The following is a 22,570-nucleotide window of genomic DNA, read 5'->3' as shown; positions in this document are numbered from 1 at the left end:
CGCTGCGGACGTCCGCGCCGCCGCCACCGCTGCCGCGAAGCCGAGCCCTGCGGGACCCGCCGCCCCTCCGCGCCGCCGCCGCCACCTCGAGCGCCCTCGCCGAGCGGCGAGAGGCCCGGGCACCCCGCGGAGCCGCCGCCGGCCCGGCCGCAGACGCCGAGCCGCGAGGGGCGGGCAGCGGCGGGGGGCGGGGCGGGGCCGAGCGCCCCCGAGCGCCTCCGAGCGCGCCCGGGCGGGCCAGGCCGCGGCGGACTACGGGAGCCGGCGAGGGCCGCGCGGTGGGCGCGGAGCGGCGGCGGCGGCCGGATGATCCAGCTGTTCCCGCTGAAGCAGCAGAAGCAGGAGGAGGAGTCCCGGGCGGCACCAAGGGCAGCAGCAAGAAGGCGTCGGCGGCGCAGCTGCGGATCCAGAAGGACATAAACCAGCTGAACCTGCCCAAGACGTGTGACATCAGCTTCTCAGACCCCGACGACCTCCTCAACTTCCAGCTGGTTATCTGTCCTGATGGGGCTTCTACAAGAGCGGGAAGCTTGTGTTCAGTTTTAAGGGGGGCCACGGTTACCCGCATGACCCCCCCAAGGTGACCTGTGGGACGATGGTGTATCACCCCAACATTGACCTCGAGGGCAACGTCTGCCTCAACATCCTGAGAGAGGACTGGAAGCCAGTCCTTACGATAAACTCCATAATTTATGGCCTGTAGTATCTCTTCTTGGAGCCCAACCCTGAAGACCACTGAACAAGAAGGCCGCCGAGGTCCTGCAGAGCAATCGGCGGCTGTTTGAGCAGAACGTGCAGCGCTCCATGCGGGGCGGCTATATTGGCTCCACCTACTTCGAGCATTGCCTGAATAGGGTTGGCGCACACCCGCCCCTGCCAGGGCCAGCAGCCTGGCATCCCCTGCAAATATTGGGGGCCACAGGTGGGGGGCATGGGGCAGCCGATGGGGGAAGTCCCTGGCCTGGCCGCCTCTCCCTGCCACCGGCTCATAGTTATTTTTTTTTTTAACCACCATGTGATTAAGGTCAGCGCTGCCTTCCCCAACCCACTCAGCAATGGGAAATGAATTGGCTTGTCTAGCCCCCTGCTGGGTGCTGTCCAGTCCCCCACTCTGGGCTCTGGGGTGCAGGGCTCAGGGGACTGGGTGGCCAGGGCCCCTGCACCACACCCCTCCATCACCACTGGAGGTCCCACCAAGCTATTAAAGGGGAATGTTACTGCAAAAAAAAAAAAAAGAAGAAGAAGAAGAAGAATCAGACATCATTCTCAAATGCCTCCCTTAAAATATCATTTTTAGTGCATCGCCTTAAACGTTTCTACCCCCACCCCCAGTGATCCGTTAAGGATCTTATTAAGGCTGGAAGCTTTGTATGGACCAGTAATGACACTATAGCTCAGGTCATAATCTGTGCTTCTAAACCCTAGATTTTTATTATGACCTTCAGAACACCTAACATTACTGTGACTACTTATTCTGCTTCTAGCCAACAAAATGTTAAAGGTTTTAATGCCCCCTTTCATGCCCATGCCACACAGTTAACCCCTTGCATCACGCATCATAATATCACTAGTCTTAACATTACTCATATGTTCGTTCCAAAACAAAGAGCTGAGGTCTGGCTGCCAGGTAATCTTACCCATGAGGGGACTGGAGAATCTGCTCTTGAACAAATTACAAATGCTTTAGAACATACTCTTTTTGGGTGACCTCATAGCTGCTACTATTGCTGCCACTGCTACGGCCACGGCTGCTGCTACTGCTATAATCGCCCTATCTCACTCCATTCACACTGCACAGCAAATGAATCGATATTTTCAAAATGTTTCCTCTGAACTCCTGACTCAAACCACCATTGATCAGGAAATCTTACAACAATTACATACCCTTGAGGCTGCAGTGTCCTGGTTTGGAGAACATCAACAAGCCCTCAGGACACGCACCAGATTTAGTTGTGATGCCCAGTACCACTGAATGCACATTACTCCTGTTCCTTTTACCACCACCTCCCCTTGGGAAGACATCCAATGGCTCCTTCACGGTGCCTTCCGCAATCATCTTGGACGAGATACTCTAGATCTCAGAAACAAACTTCAGCAACAAATGGCTCAACTCTAACAAGAGGCAAAAAATGCCAGCTTCAGCCATCTAAATGATCTAGCCCGCTGACTAAATCCAACAAACTGGTTTTCAGGTCTCAATATCAGAATATGGGTTATGGCCAGATTGGGTATATTATGTGTTTCATGTTTTCTTTAGTGCTCAAGGCCCACTGTCCCTTGTTCTGGTGGACCGGAAAAGCCGAGGCCAGGCTGACCCTTCAACCATCACAATATCAACCCCTGTCTGTGCCTTCTGCTGCCTCCTCTCCTGATTCTGAACCCCCATAAAACAAAAGGAGAGGAGGGCCTCCCTGGTGGCACAGCGGTTGATTGCTGGGTTGCGAAGCTGCCCGCAGGCTCTGCAGCACCGGTTCAATCCCTGGCCACCAAGGCAAGGGTCCCACATGGTGCGCAGACCTCTCCTGCCACCGCTGCTCCCCTCAGCAGTATATTTGTCAGTCTGCCTGTTCTGCTCCCCAGTCTGTCTTTGGTGAATTCTCTCACCCTCCCATGCTTCTGACTGTACCCAGCGCTTGTATAAAATAAATAAATAAATCTTAAAAAAAAAAAAACTCATAAAAAAAAAAAAGGAGAGGAAACAAGGGAGTTTGGATTATTCTTTGTTCTGACTCATTTGTGCCTCGAAGAGTATGAACAGGGAGAGTCTGAGATAAGGAAACTCTCAGGGCAAAAGTCCGAAGAGTCCTGTTGCAGCAAATGCTGAAAACAGCAATAGATGTTGTGCTTAGAGTAGCAAACCCCTGACTCTCCCTGATATCCCAGGCTTGGATGGGCCATATGGTTACGAGTCCCCCACACACTTGTGCATTCCCCATTTGCCTGCTGCTTCTTTGGTCTTTTTTTTTTTAATTTTTTGTTTGATTCTAATACAAATGAGACTGCCCCGTGAGCTGGGCTGCACCTTCGTGGTGTGGTCCCTCCAGGCTTCTCATTGTCCTACACATGGACTCTGAGCAATCCTTTTTCATGTCACCAGCACGAGTCGTAATGAGACATGAATTCCCTGCTCAGTCTGTGGTATTTGATGAATATTTTCAAGCACACAGAAAAATTGAAGTAACCGTGCAGAACACACCACCTAGATCCCAGCATTAGCATTTGCCACATTTGCTTTATCCCTTATCTTTACCCACGGATCCGTCTCTCTATTCATCCATCTTATTATTCTGATGCATTTCAAAGTTAATTACACATGTCAGTTTCATTTCTCAACATTTGAGCATTCCAATTAACAACTAGAGTTCAAATTGGGTCAAGATTTTTCTTTGAGATAAAACTTTGTTTGGAGAAATGCACAAATCTTCAGCATACAATTAGAGGGGTTTTGACCCATTTCAAGAATATTATGATATATTATTCTTTTCTTCTCTTGGAAACAATGAACATCTAAATAATTGAATGATGTGTCACACTTAATATAATTTTCTCGGTCCCCCCACCTTTTGAGTAATTGTCACAGTCCAGTCTGAAGCCTCCCTGGCCCCTCCGTTCTCAACACATCCCTGTGACCACACTCTCCTTGGAACAGACTCCATGCCTGATTCATCTTCATAGTTATTTATTTTTATTATATTTATTTGGATAACTTTGATTTTTCCACCATATGTACATTTTTAGGGGTTATAGGTACAAAATTCCAAAATACATGTTATCACCCCATATAAATATGCGTTATTCACCTTTGATCTTTCAACACATAACTTAATCTAATTCTCCTTTTTCCTTTCATCCACAAGATTATTACTCAATCATAACAGCAGCTTAGCTGTTTTCATACCTTCACAGCCAAATATTACCATATATAGCTATGGTAAATATTTTTATTATCAGTTTCATTAGACAAACTCATATTTACACACAATGCCTGAAGCATCATTTCATTAGAGCAAGAGATGGTCATTTCTTCTAGAAAAATGAATGTCTGAAGTTAGATGAAAGAGAAGGAAATAGGGCCTCCCTCGTGGCCCAGGAGTTAAAGTCTCAGCACTATCAAGCTATCACCAGCCACTGTGGCATGAATTGGATCCCCTGCCAGGGAGCTGATCCACAAGGCACAGGAGACCTCTCCAATCTCACCTGCTGCTCCCCTCAGCAGTGTATTTCAATAGATGCACCTGTTCAGCTCCCCACTCTGTCTCTGGTGAATCTTGTCACCCCGCCACACACACCACACCTCTGGCCTACATCCCAGTTCTTGTTTGCATAAATAAATAAAAATAAATCTTTTTTAAAAGGAGAAGGAAATAATTTCACTTTATAATTAACCTGTATGCAGTCACCCAAATCACACCAATTCCTTTCTATGAGTACTACTTTATTTTTTTTTCTATTTATCTATTTACTTATTTATTTATTTATTTGTTTGTTTGTTTATTTTTATAAATTTTATTGTTATATTCCCCATACAATTGCAGCCCCCCCATTCTGACCCCAATCCCTCCCCTCCCACCCCCACCCCCCTAAAAGTGTCTCTGGTTCATAGTTTTTTGTTGATTTTGATTTTCACTTTCTTATAGTTATTCATTTTCCTGGTCCCTTATTTAAGTTTTCTAGATTCCTGCTATGAGTGAGACCATCCGGTATTTTTCTTTTTCTTTTTGGCTTATTTCACTGAGCATGATCCCTTCCAGCGCCATCCATGTTGCTGCAAATTGCATGTGTTTATCTTTTTTGAATGCTGAGTAATATTCCATGGTATATATGTACCACATCTTCTTGATCCAGTCATCTATTTTTGGGCATTTGGGCTGTTTCCAAAGCTTAGCTATTGTAAACAGTGCTGCTATAAACATAGGGGTGCAGGTGTTCTTTGGAATTGATGTTTCTGTGTCCTTTGGGTAAATACCTAGGAGTGGAATTGCTGGATCATATGGAAGCTCTATGTTTAGTAGGTCCAAAAATCTCCACACAGCTTTCCACAGTGGTTGGACCAGTTTGCACTCCCACCAACAGTGCAGAAGAGTTCCTTTTTCTCCACACCCTCGCCAGCATTTGTTGTTGCTAGTTTTTTTAATATGTGCCATTCTATGAGTACTACTTTAACATTATATAACAAGTTATTAACAGAAAATACACAAGCCAGAAACTTATAGCCTTAAACTTCAAATCATCAACTTTTTTAATATTTGAAGACATAAAACCACAAATCATTTCATATAAGAACATGCAAACTACATACATTTGTAAAGTGGTGGGACAGTCAAACTATTTCCTAGCTTTTAGCTAAAATGACCATCAAAAGTGTGCAGACTGTATCCACCTTGTTTTTGGGCATTTTGCCTCCTTGAGCCTAAGCAGAGGACACTATTAAAATCCATGAATGATCCCCACTGACACTGCAGTGTAAATGGGGATCTGGCTCTTTGGGCCTCAAATGGAAACAAAACACCCTGTGACAATGAGTGATCTCCTTAATCCAATGTTCTCCCTGCAATGTGGGGTCAATCTCCACGAAGTGGGAGGTTCCTCCTTTCTTTTCATGGTTTATTTCTAGTTTGATGCCTTTATTATCGGAGAAGATTGTTGGAATGATTTTGATCATAATGTTTCTGTTGATGTTTATCTTGTGGACCAATATGTGATTGATTCTAGAGAATAATCCAAGCACACTTGAGAAATATGTGTATTAGGATTATTTGGGGTACAGTGTCCTATAGATGTCTGTTAAACCCATGAGGTCTAGATCTTTATTTAGGGCTCTAGTGTCCTTGTTAATTTTTGTCTCGTTGATCTGTCCATCGGTGAGAGTGGGGTGTCGAAGTCTCCTACTACATATGTATTTTCTCTAATGTCTATTTACAGAGCTGATAATAATTGTCTTATATATGTTGATGCTCCTTCATTTGGTGAGAATACCTGCACCTCTACGTTTATTGCAGCATTATTTACAATAGGTAAGATTTGGAAACAACCCAAATGCCCAAATATAGATGGCTGGACGAAGAAGATGTGGTATATATCCACAATGGAATACTAGTCAGCAATCCAAAAAGATAAACTCATGCCATTCCTAGCAACATGGATGAAACTAGAAAGGATTACGCTCAGTGAAATAAGTCAGAAGGAAAAAGAAAAATATCGGATGGTTTCACTTATAGGAGGAAAATAGGAGAATCAAATAAGGGATCAGGAAAAAATAACAATAAAAAAAAAATAAAATAAACAGTCAACCATAAATCCAAGACATTCTGCAGGGGGAGGGGGAAGGAGAGGGATCAAAACAAGGGAGGGAAGAGCACAAGGGACTATGGTGATGGTGCACAGGAGAACTGGTGGTGGGATTCTATGGGTACCAGACCTGAGAAAAGACAGCAAACATTGTACAAAAATGAACAATGATGCAAAATATATATAAATAAGTAACTGATTAAAAATAAACAAACCATTAAGGTGGAGCCTTCCTGGTGGCGCAAGGGTTAAATCTCAGCACTATCAAGCTATGGCCAGCCCTGCAGCAAGAGTTTGATCCCAGGCCAGGGAGCTACCCACATGGTGCTGCAGACCTCTCCTGTCTCACCCACTGCCCCCCTCAGCAGTGTATATCTGTCACTCTGACTATTCTGCTCTGCATTCTGTCTCTGGTGAATCCTCTCAGGTCCTGAACCTCTGGCCTGCACCCCAGTTCTTTTATATATAAATAAAAATAAATCTTTAAAAATAAAAATTACAATAATAATGGCATATCCCGGGTGTCAGAGAAGAAACTGAGGCACAGATCACTGACATGATCTGCTCTAAGTCTAGCCTGGGGTAGGCCCTGGGGCTCCTGTTTCTGTCAGTAACTCTCTGACCTCAGTCTCGTCTCTAGGGGGAGAGGTCCAGGCAGGAACGCACCTCACTCAAAGCTCTGGGTACCCACAGATGGGAACTGTGGGAGTCTCTCTACTGAGTCATGTGCCCCTCCCGAGGACTGGACAGCAAGACCCTGTGCTGGGGAGAGGCTACTCCCTGGACACACCACTGCTGGGGACACTGTCTTATGGGGACACTGCACGCTGGGGTGGCTGGAGAGTCCTTGAGTGAAAGGGACGACTTTTCCTCTGCAGGAGGAGGCACAAGGGCTGTGAGGGTCACAAGGGGCCAGTTCTGGGCTCTCACATGCCAGAAACCAAACTGACCCTGCATAAAAAAATCCCAAAGATAGAGGTGACCTTGGATTTCAAAAAGGACAGATGACCATCACTAGTGCAGAAAAACAGAGCATTATAATTTTTCTTTTAAAAATTTTAAAGGGAAAACAGCCCCGATCTCTGGTTTCTGAGGACATGGGCAGAGCTGACCTTGTCTCCACCAGGGACAGCTTTCCCACAATTGCTCATTAGAGCCTGCTTGGAATGGAGAGTCAGGGGCCCTATCATATTAATCCAATGTTGGCATCAGTAAAGGAACAGGTGTGTCAGCCTCCCCACATCACATGTGTGGGTCATGAGGGTAGAAGGTCTCTGTTACCTGCGGGCCCCTGGATCTTCCCACTGATGCCAGTAGGAGCCGTGGCAGGTGCTCCAGGTCCTAATCACCATTCATTTCCAGCCACAGCTCCCGCCCAGACACTGGCCGTGCAGGGTGTCCTCACATAAGCAGCCTGGGTCCCTGAGAAGGGCCTATGAGCACTCTGAACCCCCAACAAAAACCTGAGCATATGAGGCTGTGCTGGGAAAGGGACTTCCCTTCTCACAGACCCAAGAACAGATGGAATCCCTGAGCTCAGGGAAAGGACTAGGCCAGGGCCTGGCCAGGCTAAGGAAACTGCCAGATCATGTGAGCCAGCCCGTCTGAGTCTCAGCTGTCACCAGAGCTAGAACTTGGGCTCTCGGCAGAGGCAGCTCAGTGCTGTTTTATGCTCTTCTTTCCAATTATATTTCAAGTTCCTTTCCACAAAGGCCCTTGGAGCCCTCAGGGTCAAGCTGTCTGCACACGTACTTGGGGGCTCACTCCCCACATTCATCCCCAGGAGGGAAGACGTGACAGGGCAGGTCTCCCTCCCCCATGACATCAGCCCTTTGCTCACTAGAGGAGGCAGCAGAGGACCCTGAGAAGACACTCGGGGATTCTCCTTGGGCCGGGCTGTGAGGGAAGGGCCTGCAAGGACACCACCGCCTTTCCCTGACACGTTCCCTCCAGTTTCTTAAGATACAGCAGAAAATAATCCAAATCCAAGTTCCAAATTTTCCAAAAACAAAAACACATGCTTTCAAACCATTGTGCTTTCTGATACTCTGGGTTGAGCTGAGCTGCTGGAGGCGCTGATTGTCACACCCACTCCGTAGCCAGGTGAACTGCCCTCCCTCCCCATCATCACACCCAGTGACTCCTCAGGACAGAGGCCCAGACCCAGGCCCCCATGAAGAACAGACCTGTGCCTGCTTGTGACCCTGTCGCCCTCAGTGTGAACAGGTGTCCCTGAGAAGCCTCAGGACACACAACATTGTCCCCAAGGAGTCGAGGTTCCCCCCATAAGCCCCTGGCCTGATCTGTCTGCTTGTTCAGTTCACCTGAAGGTCAGTCCCTCTCCAGCCTGACCTGCCAGGGCCAAGGACAAGGTCCTGCCCCAAACACAACAGGACTCGGGTCAGATCCCCACTGAGGGTTTCGTCCTCATACACTCTACCTCTGGGGGGGATTTCTGCTTCGGGGTGAAGGACCCAGTGGAGACAGAGCAGCAGAGAAGGGGAAATAGGTCTTGGTCAGAGAAAATACCCAGAGTCTGTAACAGGCAGAGTGAGTAGCACCTCAGAGCCCCCAAACCTGCATACTCTAAATGGCTTCTGCCATCTGCCACATAAAGGCAGAGCACACTCTGAGTGTGAAAGGACAAAGGAGAGTGGCGCGCAGAGAGGAAGGGAAGGAAAAAGAGTTTCCCAACAAAATACCCAGTTTCCCATCCCCTCGTGGGTAAATACCCAACCACACAGGGTTAACCCAAAGTGGGGCCACTGCAGCCTGAAATTTGCCACAAGTCTCAGGCACCATCGAGGGAGGACCCACAGAAGCCAATGGAAGGGGCCAGGCCAGTCTGGGGCAAAAGGAGCAAAATGAAAGCACAAACCACAGTCAAGGCTGGTGTCCCCGCGGGTCTCTCCCAAGTGTCTCCTTCCACGACCTCCTGTCCCTGGGGCAAGCCCAGTGCTGAGAAGCAAGGGGGCTTCTCCACACGCCCCTCTCCTGTGTCGTCCCCGCATCTCTTTCCAGGTGCTCTCTCCCCCACACGCCTGTGTCTCACGGCGGATGCGCCTAAAGGGCCCTGACATAGGGGGTCTCTGTCCAGAGAGGCCGTGTGACCCCACGTCTTATTCAGAGAAAAGGCAAAGCCCTTCCAAAATCCTCAACGTGTGCATGATGTGGGTGCCCAAACCCCATCTCAGTGACCCCTGCCCCAGTCACAGCCTCTGACACACAGACATCCCCATCCTGGGGCGTCTGGGCTGAGGTCGCCCTGCCTGGACAGAGCTTCTGCAGACACCCTGTGGGCATGGAGTGTCCATCAGGTCTTCTCTCAAAGGTGCCATCCTAGTAGGGCCCACCTGTCCATGCTGGGAGAGTAGCCCTCTTCCTTGTCTCCACACGCTTGCTCTGGGTCACTTTCCCCACAATTCTTACCCACACCAGGATGCGTCTGAAAATTCATCTCTAACACTAGACTCCTGTGAGCAGGGGCAGCCCTGGGCCTTGTGGGGACAATAGCGGTGCCTAAGCCTGATCCCTGAACATGAAAAAGAGCAGGTGTGCTCGAAGAAAAACCCAAAGAAGCAAAATATAAACACATTGAGGCCTGAGGGTCCAGCCCTGTCTGAGCATAGCCTGATCCAGCCACACGCAGCCTCCACCCACATCCTGGAGACAGGACAGGCCCAGGTGGGGTCTGAGTCCCTGTGATCACAGGCCCTGCTGGGACAGGTGCTCCTGAAGGACAAGGACAAAAGAGCAGAAAGATGACTCCCGAGGAATGGGATCACATCTAAGCCCACGACACACTGAGCACAGGCCCCGTCCCCTTGGCTCTTCACAGCCTTTCCCGCCCCCACCTGCACAGACTCAGCACAACAAACCTGCAGTTCTGGCTGGTCCTCTGACCTCCTACTAATTTCCAGTCAAATTTTAGGCATCTTTTCAATTAACACATCAAAAACACAACCCAGAAAAAAATATTTTCATGTCTGGGTGTCTATTTGCAGTAGGGAAGTGGACATTATTCCTCAGGAAAACACAAAGTCCAGGCGGGGGTGGAGTCAGCCCTGCCTCTGCTGGAGCAGGAAAGTCATCAGGGAGAGACACAGGTCAGTGTGGGGAGGGGCCTGGTGGGCAGGGCTGGGCCAGTCTCCCCACCTCCTCACGTTATGCTAATGTGACCCCAGACACATGAGGACGCCTTTTTTTTTTTTAAAGATTGATTGATTGATTTATACAAGCACTGGGTACAGTCAGATGCTTGGGAGGGTGAGAGAGTTCACCAGAGCCAGAGCGGGGAGCAGAGCAGCCAGAAGGACCGAAGTACACTGCTGAAGGGAGCAGCGGGCAGCAGGAGAGGTCTGCGCGCCATGTGGGACCCTCCTCCGGTGGCCGGGGAGCAGCCGGGGATCGAACCAGCGCTGCAGAGGCTGCGGGCAGCTTCGCAACCCAGCGCTCAACCGCTGCGCCACCGGGGATGCCCTGAGGATGCCTTTTGCAACAAGAGAGACCAGAGGATCTTTATTGAGGCAGGGTCCCCACAGTGCTGTCACTGTAGCACACCCACCCCTGAGCCCACGGGCCTCCAGTAGAGTTCACTGTGCCCCTCCCTGCTCTGTGGTCACACTTCCCATGCCCCTCGGGTAGCCGCTGCTCTACATGCAGCCTTCAAGGGTCACTGTGTGTGAGCGTATGTTTTTAATAGTCATAATCACCTTTTACTGGTTTCACAGAAATAGCTAATAGTTTGCAAACCATGTTTCTCCAATACATTTATGTTTAAACATGTGAACGTATTTATTAGATTTTTTGGCAGAGGAGGTAGAGAAAGAAAGCGGGAAGATGACAATTTCAACGCTAATCTTCAGTGACAGGGCTAAATACTTGGCAATGGTTTCCCTTCAGTGAAAGTTATAGATTTATAACGTCGAAACATATCAATACTGCCGTGCCTCAGTTTACTTTAAAAACAATATGAAGGCCCTCCCTGGTGGTGCAAGGGGTTAAGATGCAGCACTATGAGGCTAACCACAGACCCTGCAGCATGAATTCGATCCCCAGCCAGGGAGGTGACCCACATGGTGCAGCAGACCTCTCTTGACTCTCCCACTGCTCCCCTCAACAGTGTATTTCAGTCAGTCCACCTGTTCTGTTCCCCACTGGTCTCTGTCTCTGGTGAATCCTCTTAACCCCCACACCTCTGGCCTGTACCCCAGTTCTTCCATGCATAAATAAATAAATCTTTAAAAAAAATAGTGAAATATATTACTTGGGCATCACATTTCCCTTTCTAAATATATTTACATTCACATAATTTTACACTTATTATAAAATGGTTTTTAAAGATCAAAATGTTAAATTAAATAATCCCACATTTGATAAATCACAGTAGTATCATTTTTTTTAAATTCCAGTTTATTTATTCATCAGTAAAATGTAACATTTAACAGTGTCCCAGAGAACAGGGGAACATATGAAATATGAAAAGGTCATTCACAGAGTCACTACCGTTTCTATCAGACCTGCTGTCACATTGGGGCTCCCCCTTAAACAAAGTACTACAGGTGGTCATTGCCAGGCCAGCAGGGAAGATGGAGCTCATTCCTGACACCAGGCACCACCTGTCACTACACCCATGTTCCTTGTTATGGCGCTGAGCCTTGGTGCTATTAGCACAATGAGTTTTTCTTAACAAATGTGGTGGGTTAAGGCAAGAGGACATAACATGGTCTCCTCAATCATTTATTTTCTCTCCACCTTTTTAAAAATTATTGATGAGACTATATAAGTTACAGATTCACTGGCTGGAAAGACACAGTCACCACGTAGGTCAATCCCTGGTATTTACACAGGAGGTTGGTTTCTCTTGGTCTATCAGCACGACCATCCCTCAGCAGGGCTCTCAATGAGGAGTTTCAAATGCTACCATTGCTGTCTCTGGCTGGATGTAGATTATTTTTCTATCATTAAAAATATTTAATAATTGGCCTCCCTGGTGGTGCAGGCGGTTGAGCACAGCGCTATGAAGCTGTCCACAGCTTCTGCAGCGTGGGTTCAATCCTGGCCTGCCAGGGAGATACCCACATGGTGCAGCAGACCTCTCCTGTCTTCCTGCTGCTCCCCTCAGCAGTGTATTTCAGTCAGTCTGCCTGTTCATTCCCCACTCTGTCTCTGGTGAATTCTCTTATCCTCCTGCACATCTGGCCTGTACCCCTGTTCTTGTATGCAGGAATAAATAAATCTTTAAAAATATATTTAATAATTGGGCAATAATCTGCTCAGATTTATAAACTCTCCATTGAATAATTTCTTATTTTTTACAACTTTCTGCTGGCTTCTGTGTTTTTTTCTGTCACCTTCTTCCCTTCAAAGGAGGAAGGGTTATTGAATGAGCCTCCAACTCTACCCCGCAATGTAAAATATTGTCCACAGTTTTAGTTAGAGAAGAGGCAATGGTCTGTATGATGAGCTGAGTCATTAATAAATGGCCTTAAGATTTGAGGAGACAGAAATCATTGTCATGAATGGAAATTGTGCAGACATTGACCGAGATGTACAGCCTAAATAAACCAGCTGATGTAATGGAAAGATTAAAGGTAGAGATGATAAGGTAGACTCTGAAGAAAACCATCCACAGGGTGAAAACCATGACTTGCAGGTGAAGAAGGGATCTTCCAGAGATGAGGCTCATGGATTCGCTTATCTGTAAGTCTATGGTGAAGGTGTCTGTGAATCCAGTAGATCAGCGTGTTGATGAGAAAGAGGAAGGACCATACAGAACAGTGAGTTGAATCCAGCTGTTTGGAAACTCTCCTATGCTGTCATACAATTTGCTGTATTCTCTCAGCTCCACAGAAACAGTGAGATGGTGGGAATACTTAATCCATGATAATGACCTAACAGTAAACATGATTCTCAGTAGACTTGATTCTATAAATATTGTGGGGGTTCATTAGGGAATGACTATAGACAAAATAACAGCTCATTGTCACAAAGAATAAATAAAGGATAAAAGCACTAAGATTTTTTATAACCAGGAGAATGATAGTTTGTTGGAAGATGTCATACTCTGGCCCTGTGGTTCGATATAGAAATGGTATAAAAAATAATTATCAGCAGCGAGTACAAGATTCATCTTAGCTCCAGCAAATAGGAGAGGCTGGAGGATCCAGGGGTGGTGCAGGTGCAACAAGACACAATGGGGGACTCAGTCAGTGGGAGTCAGGCTTTGTCATCAAATGAGTCTGATGCCAAACTAGAGAGGGTCAGTCCACCACCCAGCACTGCTGGGCCAGGAAGCCTGGGCTGGTCTGCAGCCCTAGTCAGCCATAGGCGCAGCCTGAGGGGTTCAAGGGTTAGTTTTTAAGTTTGTTAGACTTCTCTATACCATAGATGAGTGACATAGTTGTCTTTCTCCTTTGGACTTATTTCAATTAGCTCCATCCATGTTGCCCCAGATGGCATGAGTTTATGTTTTTCTGTTAAGTAGTATTCTATTACCTATATACCACTTCTTGAATTCTCATCTTCTTTCCGGTATTTTGGTTGTTTCCATAGCTTGGATATAGTAATTAGTGCTGCAGTGATCATGGATGTGCAAGGTGTCCTTCACAGTAGTGTATTTGTGTTCTGTGGGTAGATACATAGGAGTGGGGACTGCTGAGTCCTATGGCAGATACACTTTTAATCTTCTATGAAATCTCAATACTGTTTTATATATATATAATGTTATATATATATATAATGTCATTGTTCATTTTTGTACAATGTCTTGGTTGTATGCTTTCTCCTCAGGTGTATTCCCCATAAAATTCCCAGCACCAATTCACCCATGAACCATCACCATAGTCCCTTTGCTCTTCTCCCCCGTTTTGCTCCTTCTACCTTCCCTCCCTTGCAAAATGTCTCTGATTTATAGTTTTCTGCTAATTTTGGTTTCTTATTTATTATTACTGTTATTTTCCTGGCCCCTTATTTCATTCCCCTATATTCCTCCTATAAGTGAAATCAACCAATATTTTTCTTCATATCTGTGGCTTATTTCACTGAACATAATCCCCTCTAGCTCCATCCATGTTGAGAATGGCATGTGCTGATTTTTTTTATTGCTGAATAGTATTTTATTGTGTATATACTACATCCTCTGGATCCAGTCATCTATTTTTGAGCATTTGAGTTGTTTCCACATCTTACCTATCATAAATAGTACTGAAATAAACATAGGGGACAGGTATCCTTTGGAATTAATGCTTTTGTATCCTTTGGGTAGATTCCTAGGAGTGGAATTTCTGGGTCATATGGCAGCTCCATTTTAGTAGTTTGAGGAAACTCCACACAGTTTTCCATAATGGTTGGACCAGTTTATATTCCCACCGGCCATGTAGGAGAGTTCCTTTTTCTCCACATCCTTGTGAACATTTGTTGTTGCCTGTTTTTTTTTTAATATTTTATTTTATTTTATATATATATAGATTTAAAGATTTATTTATTCATTTTACACAAGAACTGTGGTACAGGCCAGATCTGTTGGAGGGTGAGAGGATTCACCAGACACAGAGCGGGGAACAGAACAGGCAGACTGACGAAATACACTGCTAAGGGAAGCAGCGGTGGGACAGGAGAGGTCTGCTGCACCATGTGGGATCCTCGCCGGTCAGGATCGAACCTGAGCTGCAGAGGCTGCAGACAGCTTCACAGCGCGGTGCTCAACCACCTGCACCACCAGGGAAGACCCTATTTTATATATATTTTACATCATTTTTTCATTTTTTCACAATGTATGCATTTTCATCTTGGTTATAGTCCCCATGCAATTCCCATCCCCCTTATGTTTCCTGTTTTCTTAACATGTGCCATTCTCACTAATGTAAAGCGGTATCTCATTGTGGTTTTGATTTGCATTTTCCTGATTTAAGTGATGTTGAACAATTTTTCATATACCTGTTGGCCATTTGCATTTCCTCTTTGGAGAAGTTTTTTTAGCTCTTCCTCCCATTTTTTGACTGGATTGTTTATTTTTGTTGAGTCCTGTGAGCTCTTTTTAGATCTTTGTGATCAGTCTCTTACCAGTTGTACTGTGTGCAAAAATTTTCTCCCAATCAAAAGGGTCTCTCTGTTTTAGTTAATATCTCTTTTGCTGTGCAAAAGGTTTTAGTTTGATGTAATCCCAGCTGTTAATCTTTTCTTTCACTTTCTTTGCTTTTGGGGTTGTGTCTTTAAAGATGTTATGGATATTTATATCATGTAGTGTTTTGTGTATATTTTCTTCTGTATATTTTATGGTTTCAGGTCTTATGTTGAATTATTTTATCAATTTTCAGTTGGTTTTTGAGCATGGTGTGAGATAGTAGTGTAGCTTCATTTTTTGCATGTAGCAGTTCAGTTTTCCCGGCACCATTTATTGACTTGAACAAACTGTCCTTATTCCATTGCCTATAATTTACTCCTTTGTCAAAGATTAGTTGTCCATAAATATGTGGGTTTATTTCTGGGTTTTCTATTCAATGCCATTGGTCTGTGTGTTTGTTTTTGTTCTAGTATCATAGTGTTTTAATTATTATGGCTTTATAGTACAGTTTGAAGTCTGGGATTGTGATGCCTCCATTCTCCTTCTTCTTAGTCAGGAGAGCTTTGGCTTTTTGCGGAAACCTTGATACTGTTTCCATCAAAACCAAACCAGTCTACATTCCCATAAACAATGTAGGTCTGTTCCCTATTCTCCATGTCTTTGCCAGCACTTGTTAATGCCTGGTCTTTATGATACAGGCCATTCTCACAGACATGAAGTGGTTTTGTTATGGCAATTTCACAGAGAAATCAGATGGCACTCAGAGAGGTGGAGAGAGATTTAATGTCACACCAGCAGGCTCAGTGAGATCGCTCCCCAAAGGGCTGAGCACCCAAGAACAAGAATGGCAAGGCTTTGTACAGTTTGTATGAGGAAATTTGCTATCCCATCCATCACAGCATACGCATTCTTCATTGTTTGGGAAGGGGGTTCAAGGAGTCACTGCTACCACCACGGACAAGCAGTGCAGCATACCCAGCAACTTCTTCGCTTCAGCGAGCAGCAGAATCAAAGTGGTAGAATCCCCCAAGCAGCAGCCTTGGGAAGCTTTCTGTTTCATTTTCCCCCTTTTGATGTCCCTACTATGTGCTAGGGAGTATCAAGGTCTAGACTCAAAGCAAGCAGCGGGAAAGGAGCCTAAGGGCGCATATTGTCTAGTTAACATTTGGAGTTTAGTAGCCTCCAAACAGAAATGGATAAACAGTGTGGCCAGATTAAAAGACATGGCCAAAGGGCAAGAATGGAGACCAGTGCACCCAGGACAGGCGTGAGCCAAGGCACAATGTGGTGATGCTGTCCCACCAAGAGAAACAAGGGAAGCAGCCAACACTGGGTCCAACCCAGCAGCCCATAAGCATTCCTCCTGTGATGCTCCCCGAGCTTCTGCTGTGCGCAGGCCAACCCGCTTCCCGGCTGTGGTTGGAGCAGGGCTGCAGCAGGTCACGGTGTTTGGTCGGAGTCTCTCTGCAGGGTCAGTCTGACCTGGTGTGCAGGGTCTGGGCAGGCCATCCACTGTGCCGACGTCTCGCGCGAGCTGGCGTATCTGGGGAGTGTTGTTCCCTCGGAATAACACCTGCAACTTTGGCAGTAGTAGGGTGGTAAGGATGACAGTACAGGGCCCCACTCAGACAGGTTTGAGTGGCTCTTTTTCCAGTCCTTTACCCAGACTCGGTCCCCAGGTTTGTGGGGATGAGCTCAGTATCCCAGGCGAGCAGGGCCCTCTGGATGACAGTTTCATGACTCTTGTGTAGGACATTACTAAGGAGCTGCAGCTGCCAATTTAGTCCCAGTTGGCCAGTGTGTCTGAAGTCTCCCCTCACCAGAGACACAACAGGGGAGGCCGGCCAAACAAAATCTCAGAGGGGATGTAGTCACTGGCACTGGGAGTGCACCGAATTCTGAGCAGCACTAAGGGGAGAAGGTCCAACCAGGACAAACCTGTGTCTTGGCAAAATTTTCCCAGAGTCATTTTCATGGTTCGGGTGACTCGCTCTACTGTCCCTGAACTCTGTGGCCAGTAGGCGGGAAGATTCCATGTAATGTGAAGTAAGCGAGTCAGGTGACTGGTGATTTCAGCAGGAAAGGCTGGGCCAGTATCACTGCCAATGGTCAAGGGGACCCCATATCTAGGAATTATTTCTCTTACAAGAGCTTTGCGGACTTCTCGGGCCTTCTGCGATCTGGAGGGGATGCCACTCCCAACCCCGAGAAGGCACAGATCAGAATAAGTAAATATTTGTAGCTTCTGCAAGGCTTGATTTTTGTGAAGTCCTTAAAAGGGGAGGAGCCCGTGTGCTGTACACAAATCTGGCACCTGAAGAAGCAAACAAAAGGAACAAAAGTTTATCCGTCTGGCAGGAACCATCACTCCTCTGGTGTTTTCGCTTTTATTTATTTTTTTTCGATACTTTATTTATTTTTTAATTATTATTTTAAAATTATTTATTTTTTACATCATTGTCATTTTTAAACAATATTTGCTTCCCCACCCCTCAGGTGTAGTCCCCATAGAGTTTCCTTCCCCAATGCACCTGTGCACCATCACCTCAGTCCCCTGTGCTCCTCCCTCCTTCCCTTGTATCCCTCTCCCTCCTCCTCCCCTGCAGGATGTCTCTGCTTTATAATTGTCTGTTTTTCTTTTGTTGTGTTTTGTATTGTTATTATTTTTTTACACTGAGGTCTCATTTGGTTCCCCTACATTCCTGCTATAAGTGAAACCATCCGATATTTTTCTTTTCCTTCTGGCTTATTTCACTGAGCATAATTCCTTCTAGCTCCATCCACATGCCTGCAAATGGCATGAGTTTATCTTTTTTGATTGCTGAGTAATATTAAAAATGGCACATATTAAAAATCTGGCAACAACAAATGTTTGCGAGGATATGGTAAAAAACGACCTCTCCTACATTGTTAGTGTGAGGGCAAACTGGTACAACCTTTATGGAAAACTGTGTGGAGGTTCCTCAGTCTACTAAAAATGGAACTTCCATATGACCCAGCAATTCCACTCCTAGGGATCTACCCAAAGGACACAGAAACATTGATTCAAAAGAACACCTGTACCCCTATGTTTATTGCAGCACTATTTATAATAGGTAAAACCTAGAAACAACCCAAATGCCAAAAAATAGGTGACTGGATCAAGAAGATATTGTATATACATACAATAGTAGTGGAATACTACTCAGTGATCAAAAACATAAACTCAGGCCATTTGGGAAATATGGATGGGGCAGACGGGATAATAAGCTTGATAAGTCAGAGGGAAAAATAAATATCAGGTGGTTTCCCTTATATGTGGGATATACAGAAATCAAACAAAGGGTCAGAATAAAGGGCCTCCCCGGTAGCAGTGGTTGAGCGCTGGGCTGCGAAGCTAACCTCAGCCTCTGCAGTACCGGTTCGATCCCTGGCCTCTGGGTGAGGATCCCACATGGCACACAGATCTCTCCTATTGCCTGCTGCTCCCCCCAGCAGTGTATTTCATCAGTCTGCCTGTTCTATTCTCCGCTCTGGCTCTGGTGAATTCTCTCACCCTCCCGCGCTTCTGACTGTACCCAATGCTTGTATAAATAAATAAATATATATTTTTAAAAAAAGGTGTCAGAATAAAGACAAAACTTACAACCAGATCCCAGATGTGAGGCATACAGAAGGGGAAAGGGAGAGAGATGGTTCTGAACAGGGGAGGGAAGAGGATAAGGGACTGGAGTTATGGATTATGGGTGCTATGGTGGTGAGAGAACTATAAAGACTGCACCTGAGAGAGAAATCAAATATTATACAAAAATTAACAATGATGTAAAAGAACAAATAGATTTAATAAAAAATTTTATATCAATCCCTGACAGCTAGAAAACAAATAAAATTAAATAAAGCAGAGGATCCTGAAGTTACAAAACGGGGGGAGAGAAATCCTATAACATTCAGTCTTACACAAGGCAGAGCTCTCATTCTATGACAGAAAATAATATTGAAGAAATTTGGGTAAGTTACATTAAGTGATAACAATCTCAATAGTCCACTGCATCCTAAGACTGTCCCACTCACAGCTCCCCACAGCCTGGCCCCGTCCTCTGGGGTGTCCCAGGGGTGAGAGACATCCCAGAGTCCTGGGGACTGTTGCTGCCTGAGGAAGTACACAAAAGACCTGGTCAGAGCCCAGAGATGAGACCCTCAGAGGAACTGATGAGGGTGACTCTCCCTAGAGCTCCCTCTACACTGTCCTCAGGGGCTCAGGATCCAGCCCCTGATCCACATTTACCTGCAGCCTGACTGTAGCTGATTGCTTGTCCACCTGTGGGAAGAAACATCATGTGAAACAAGGGAGGAGTCAGGTGACAAGTCCTAAAGGAATCCCATATGGGCCACAGGGAAGTTTCTAGAACTGTGACTGAAGACCCAGGTCAGGACTGGGATATATGAAGAATGGATATGAAAGGGAATTGGAGTCTTTCCTCAGCAGGGTCATTCCCCTATGACATTTACTAGGAAACAGATCCCCATCACCACATTTCTAAGGTGAACAATTGGTAATTCATTTTCATAAGTGCTTTACAAAGAGTGAGTGTTTGCAATCAGCTCCAGACTGGGCAACACATGTGTGTGGATCATAACCCTAGTAACCAGGAAGGGCAAGTTCTCCCTGGGACATGAAAGCCCCCAGTGGATAAGATCCCACTCCTTTCCTTATTTGAGCACTTCTTCCTCCACATCACAGCTGCAGCCACCACAGCTCCAGTGACCACAGCTCTAAGGAGAACCAGGCCAGCAATTACGCCCCTGGTGGGGATGAAGGACTGAGAAGGGGGCACTGGAAGGGAAGGGAAGGGAAGACCCTGAGCCTCAGGTCTCCACCGGATACACTAAAGGTCTCCACAAGGGCTCCTGATTCCTCTGAGCAGAAGCTCAGTGCCCACATCCCACTCCTTACCCCATGTCAGGAGGGGCTCCAAAAGCCCCTCATGCTGCACATAGCACATGTATCTCTACTCCTCTCCAGAAGGCACAACCACAGCCGCCCATTTCTGGAAGATTACATCCCCCCCAGGCCTGGTCTCCACCACCTCTGTGTCCTGGGTCAGGTCCTCCCCATCTCGCTGCCAGGTTAGGGTGATGTCCGCAGGGTAGAAGCCCAGGGCCCAGCACTTCAGGGTGACCTCACGGTCAGAGGTGAGGTGGAGGGTCAGGTGTGTTTTGGGGGATCTGAGGAGAAGGGTCAAAAAATTCACACTTTGGGTTTTTCCTTCCTGGACACTGAGGCAGCCTCACTGACCATCCTCAGAATGGACATGACAATTGTTTGGAAGGAGGAAGCACAAAGCTCAGACCAGCCTAGTCTGGGGAATCTGGGATAATCAGATGAGAACCCAGGGTAGGAGGATGCAGGTCTCCAAGGAGAACACAGACTTTTGCTCCTGACCTGGGTGGAGGGTGAATGACACAGAAAGGCATGAGTCAGATCCAAAAATGTTCTCAGACCAAAAACAAGACCTTGAAGAGAAACTCATGGTTCCCAGGATGGCTGCCAGGTCAAAAAGATCCAGGGAAGAGTTATTTCAGGATGGCTTCCCCTCCCTCGGGAGAGACTGGATTCCTTAACTGTCCAGAAAAGTGGTGTCTTCTGGGCGAGTCTCTCTCTAGCACAGAACACGAAACCCAGGGGGACTCTCCCTCTCTGCCCAGAAAGCAGGTGATGTTCTGCCCATTATTCCAGTTTCCCTGTGGGGCGCCAGGAGAGGGGAGGTCCGAGGCCTTGTGGCCCCTCTTACCTGTGCGCTGCAGCACCTCCTTCCCCAAAACCAGGAGTCTGTGGAGCCGCGGGAAGCAGCTGCTCTGCACACTGTGCCTGACGCGCTCGGCCCTCCCCGCCGCCTCCCACGCGAGCTGGGTGATCTGAGCCCCCGAGTCCGCGGGGGTCCAGGAGCGCAGGTCCTCGCTCAGGGAGATGAAATCCGCGCCATCGTAGGCGAACTGGTCATACCCGCCGAGGAGGCTCAGGTCTGGCCCCACTTCACAGCCACACATGCTCTGGAGGGTGTGAGACCCTGACACCCGCCCAGTGGTCAGCCCTGAGGTCACCCACCCCGCAGTCACTCCACCCAATCACCCTGAATAAACCTAAACTGAAATGAAAGAATCGGCAGGACAGTCCCTTCCCATTGGAGGGTCCTGGCAGATCCACCAGCCTCGAGGGGTTAGCGGACCCTAAGACCCGGGACAACCCGGCCTTACGGTGGGAATGGGGGGGTGACCTGACCCTGGCCCCGCTCCGCGAAGCTCACCGTCCTCGCTCTGGTTGTAGCGGCCGCACAGGTCCCTCAGGAGCGCTTTGAACCACTGTGCGATGTACCTTAGGTTCTGAGTCTCCTCGTCCAGGTCCTCCTGCCCCACCTGCCCCGCCCAGGGCGCCCGCGGCTCCGCACTCTGGCCCGGAGAGTCGATGTAAAACCGCCCGACCTGCATGTCGTCCAGGTAGCCCACGGCGATGAAGCGGGGCTCCCCCGGGCGGAGCCAGGACATCGCGGTGTAGAAAAGCCTCAGGGAGTGGGAACCTGGGGGCGGGAGGGGAGACCCGGGCTGACCCTCCTCTCAGCGCGGGCCCAGGGACCAGGGAGATGGGCCTGAAGGGGAGAAAGGGGGGGGACTTGAAAGTGAAAAGGGGGGTGGGCCGAGAAGGGCCCAGACTCAGGGGCCCAGAGCACTCAGGGCAGGCGGGAGGGACAGAAGGGGCCAGAACACAACGGGCCTGCAGGGGGTACAAGAGGTTGGGGGGAGATGAGCCTTTCCTGGGGTCCTGCACCCGCAGGGGGCTCCTTGCTCCTCCCTCCTGGAGCAACAGTGTCCAGCTGGACACGCACTCACCCGCCCGGGTCTCCATCAGGGCCAGGGGCCCCCAGAGCAGCAGCAGGAGGGTGAGGGGCATCACACCCCATCCAGGGGCCTGGGGAGAATGATCCAGGAGAGTCCTTGGAGACTTTGTCACTGGAGCAGGATGATGCTGATTGTCTTCCCTGGACACCCCCAGGAGATGGGGAGAGAGAATGGGGGTGAGTGTGGGGTCATCAAGGCTGCACCACCCCACAGAGCCTGTGGGAGGGAGACATGATGCTGTGACAGGGTGACATCCACAGAAAGGGGAGGCTCCAAATTCCCTTCCCCACCTTAGGGAGGAGTGGATTTGGGCTGGGAGAAGCAGCAGCCTGGAGGAATGAAGAA

General features: G+C 47.7%; 2 pseudogenes across 2 annotated transcripts; one reads left to right on the top strand and one right to left on the bottom strand.

Moving 5' to 3' along the window:
• Positions 1-306: 306 nt before the first annotated feature.
• LOC311188216 (NEDD8-conjugating enzyme Ubc12-like) lies at positions 307-8,577 on the top strand (annotated as a pseudogene). Its single transcript has 2 exons — positions 307-855; positions 8,506-8,577. The product of its transcript is annotated as an NEDD8-conjugating enzyme Ubc12-like (transcript).
• Positions 8,578-9,079: 502 nt separating this feature from the next.
• LOC311188215 (lathosterol oxidase-like) lies at positions 9,080-21,874 on the bottom strand (annotated as a pseudogene). Its single transcript has 3 exons — positions 21,778-21,874; positions 12,642-13,181; positions 9,080-9,133 (listed from the first exon to the last, which is right to left on the bottom strand). The product of its transcript is annotated as a lathosterol oxidase-like (transcript).
• Positions 21,875-22,570: the final 696 nt, after the last annotated feature.

The sequence above is a fragment of the Talpa europaea genome, assembly GCF_964194135.1.
Source record: "Talpa europaea genome assembly, chromosome: 2".
NCBI classification, from domain to species: Eukaryota; Metazoa; Chordata; class Mammalia; order Eulipotyphla; family Talpidae; genus Talpa; species Talpa europaea.
The sequence above is the reverse complement of the archived record's forward strand: the minus strand, read 5'-3'. Positions and strand labels throughout refer to the sequence as shown.